Source organism: Natator depressus, chromosome 4 (genome assembly GCF_965152275.1).
Source record: "Natator depressus isolate rNatDep1 chromosome 4, rNatDep2.hap1, whole genome shotgun sequence".
Lineage (NCBI taxonomy): Eukaryota > Metazoa > Chordata > Testudines > Cheloniidae > Natator > Natator depressus.
In genome coordinates, this window is record NC_134237.1 from 19,640,252 (window position 1) to 19,644,543 (window position 4,292).

The 4,292-nt window shown below is 42.8% G+C and overlaps 1 long non-coding RNA gene across 1 annotated transcript; it reads right to left on the minus strand.

Annotated features, from left to right (window-relative positions):
• Nucleotides 1-3,199: 3,199 nt before the first annotated feature.
• On the minus strand, nt 3,200-4,034 carry LOC141985771 (uncharacterized). Its single transcript, XR_012639012.1, has 3 exons — nt 3,985-4,034; nt 3,819-3,876; nt 3,200-3,255 (listed from the first exon to the last, which is right to left on the minus strand). It is a non-coding gene; the product is annotated as an uncharacterized LOC141985771 (long non-coding RNA).
• Nucleotides 4,035-4,292: the final 258 nt, after the last annotated feature.

Genomic DNA, 4,292 nt, shown 5'->3' on the forward strand with positions numbered 1-4,292 from the left:
AACCTGTACATAGCCATGCAGACGGATGCCAGCGTTATGTACCGGAACGGATCTATACACAGTTTTATCTCAGTGAATTTACCGGGTTCTCTCTCTACTAGATCGACCTTCTCCGTCATATTCATAATTTCTTTTCTGTATAGGATACAAGCCTGTCTCAAAATTTTTACATCCTGCTGGCAGTAATACGCAAGCTCTTTCTGCAGGTCAAAAGTCTCAGAGCTGTGGTCTTGATACCAGTCGAGAAACTCTGCTTTTTCCCTGGGCATCATGCTTTCTACACCGTAGTGCTCCACACCGGGCATAGGCCCCACATAATTTTGATTTTCTAAAGTGTTAAAAAAATGTGGAAAATACCCTTTGCAACCTTCAAACCCCATCGCCTGTGGGAGCTTGCTAAGCTTCATGGGCAAGAAGTTTAAAGAGTCTATAAAACGAATGCCAAGGGCCTTAACTTCCACACACATTAGTTTACTGCCCTGAGTGATCAGTTCTATGCACATCTTTTCCTTCAGTAACTGTCTAACGCAGAAATACGCATCATAACCTTTGGAATTGTGTGCTAGGAACGTGTAGTCCCGGAACTCTTTGCCAATAAAGGTCTTAACAAACATAGAAAGACATTCGTCACCCTTAAATTCCCAGGATTTTTCCGGCTTTAGGGACATTGCAAAAATATAATTGGGAGTGTGCAACCCAGTCTCCTGCATGCATTCAAAATCATAAAAAATATACTTTTCTGATGATTCAGGCTTTCTAAGGCTGTCCATAAAACAGAGGTGAATGTCTACATCTCCAACGATCAAACCCTGACACTGCTTACAGCGCCTCCCTTTACACCTGTGCTGCTTGTCCACGTACGCCTGACACTTACCGCACAAAGTTTTAGACAGGCATTCAACTTGGTTTTTTGACGCACAGTTGACATGTCTGTCTAAACACTCTTTGGACCGACAATACAGTTTACAGCTAGGACACCTCAGCTGCACACCCATGTTGTCAGAGCATGTTGCGCTCAAGCAGAGACGGCAACGATACCTGCAAGAATGGTCGTGACTGTACACCGTGTGGCAAAACTCACAGTAATTTTTTGCTCCGAACAACTTTTTCACATCCAGAACCCCATAGTAATGTTCATTGTGCAACAGGATGAAATAAGTCTTAGGGTACACGGGGCCCCCCGTTTTAAAAAAACCCCAGCCACCTTTCACCGCATACAGCACCACCTGTATGTTAACTCCTAAATGCTGTTCAAACTTTGCTACATCAGTGAGCATAACCTTTTTTTGATCTGACCACCCCAGTTTCTCGTGCAACTTTCTCGCCTCTGCTAACAATTCTGCATCTGTAGGTTTATGACCGGCCATGACAGCCAAGAGCCCTCCCGCAAAACATAGATTGGTACCGGTGTAAGTCAGGTCTACTAAACATTGTCTCTTTTTATGAATAATCTGACTACTAAGGATAGAATTTAAAACTCTTCGAGCGCCCCCACCCCTATTTTTTACAACTGTCACAACAAGGCGCAACGTCCCATCGAAATGCAATTCTCTATTGCTCTGAAGCAGCTTTGAGGTCTGGTTCAAGAAATCCTCAGCGGACAGCTCATCCCTAGTTCTTCTGACTGAAAACAAAGGGTTAGTTAAACGACGGCTCTCTAAACGTAACTGTACGTAATCATCAGGGCCTACCCTACCATTAACATCATCAAGAACTAGCTGTATCCCTCTGTGTATGGCTTCAACAGCCTGTTGAGCTGAATTTATTTGCTCAAGATGGACAAAACGAAACTCCTCACAATACACCGACCCCCCAAATCTAGGTAATTCACGTTGCCAACTTCTCACTCTCTCCATATACACCTCTGCATTTTCAGGGTTACTTGGGGGTTCCTCTACGGAACCATCAGTGGCATCTTCTACATCCGATACTAATTGAGAGTCAGACTCTGAGACGCCTCCGTGAGGGGCATTGGGAGTCGATGGGACTCCGTCTAGAGAGCACTCTGGGGAATTTTCTAAACCAGAGTCTGATTTCGCCTCCCCATTTTCAGACATGCCAGTTTGAGAGCCTCTGGTAGGGGGCATCTCTTTTTGTTTTTTTTCCCTCATTACCTCTTTAGCCCTTTTTAAAATTTTTACAGCGACCCTGGCCTGGAATTTTTTGGCAGCCATCTGTTTATCCCCCAAGCGCCGTCCGCCCTTTTGTTTACACACGAGCTGATGTGCACCCTTGAGGGTACCCCTTTCCACACCTAGTCATGCCTGATCAGAGCCACCCTTTCCAGCCCCCCTTTCTTTTAGGCCCCCTGAGGATTCAGCGTCCATCAGTTTTCTGAACAAAGCGTCGTATTTTTTCCAAATCTTTTTAGAATGCCGTAGTTTTAGACTCCCCGAAGATACAGCGTCCATCAGTTTTCTGAATGAAGCATCAAACTCTTCCCAAATACTAGAATATGGGGGATCTTTGTCAGTCCTTAGTTTTTTATTCACAACCCCTAGAGTGCCTGCTCTGGGTTTGTGAATGTGTGTGTTTCTGCACACATTCAGAGCCCCTAGAGTGCCTACTCGGGTTTGTGAATGTGGACGTTTTCGCTCACAGTTTTCTCAGGGCTTGGTGCGGCGGTGGCCACTGAGGAACTGGAGTTGTGTTTGCATGGTTGCAATACCTTGGCATCGCAGGTGTTTTCAATCCTTGGTTTTTTATTCACAATCCCTAGAGCGCCTGTTCCGGGTTTGTGAATGTGGGCGTTTTCGCTCACAGTTTTCTCAGGGCTTGGCGTGGCGGTGGCCGCTGAGGAACTGGAGTTGTCTTTGCATGGATGTTTTTTACCAGAGTGTTTTGTTTTGTCCTTGGGTTTGACGTAAATGAGGTTTGGACTGGGCTGATGCTTCATCTGCACTCTTGTGCTGTTTTGCGTTGATAAAGGTCTCAAAGCAGATTCCTGGTTCTTTGGTGGTTCTCGGGGAGGGGTCCTTGTAGCTCCCACTACAGCCTTGTCAGAAGGGCTGCATATGCCTGCTTGGGGCAGGAGGGGGGAAAAAAAGCATTTTACAAAAATGTAACTTTGCCAGCTTTCTCACCCACACCTATGTATGTACTTAAAATACAAAACCTCATAAATTAACCAGACTAATAAGCAAAATATATTTACCCGGCTTCATCCATCCGTCACTGATACTTGTGAATTTTTCTTTTCAATTGTCTCTTTCCTTTTTCTTTTGAGCATTTTTACCCGCTCAAGTTTTGACCGTGCTGTAAAGCAAACAACATTCTAATAAAACACATGAAACTGTCTAGTAAACTTTAAAATAAAATAAAATAATATCCATTAGAGTGTTTTTTCTATTTAAAAAAGTCATAGCTTTAAAACAAAATAATCCATTTCAGGCTGTACAACAATCACAGGTTTTGAGTTTATTTCTACCACTTTGAAAACAACCCCCACAAATTTTTTTTTTTTTTTAAAATACATCTCATTTTGCAAAGTAAAAACCCTGCTAATTGGAAACACACCATCACCATCAGTTTGTAGACATATACTTTTTAAAAACCGCCTATGTTTTACACACACACACACACACACACACAGAGTTTAAAACACTGTTTGCAACAAAATACTTTTCAATAAACCCACATGCTTTTAAAAAGATCCCTGGTTGTTCTGGCCCCCGCCCTGCCCCAGCCATGTGTGCTTGGGGTCTTTGGGGTAAGAAAAACAAGCCAAAATGTTAGTTAGTATTAGCTCCCAAATCCCTATTCAACCTATGTAATACCTGAAGTTATTAAGCACAACTACAGTTAAAAATGGTTTTTACCTTGGCCTGGTGATGAACTGCAACTTAAAGTTACTGGCTCCATGCTAAACAGATCACACTGCAATACAGATATGCACCATTATTTACTAAGATAGCATGGCCAAAAAATGGCATTATATAATATATATATATTTTCAGAGTTAAAAAAAAAAACCAGGGAACATACCTCCACTTGCAGCCCAGCAGCAATTCAAGAGAGTTTCTGTTGAAAGAGACAGTCTCCAAGCTACCTGAGGTTTTGTTGTTTTTTTTTTTACACCATCCTAACTCTTTTGTTTCAAAATAGTTAGCAGGTTGATTGGATCACCCCTCCCTAGCATTCCCTTTTGTGATCGGGGGTGGGGAATAAGTTTTTCTGCACAATTGGGCTGCTTTTCTTTTTTAAGTTCAAATACTTTTTGTTCCCCCCACCCTGTAGGGCCTTCTTACAGTAACCATTTCAAGTGAGGGGCCCTTTGCAGATATCAATGAATG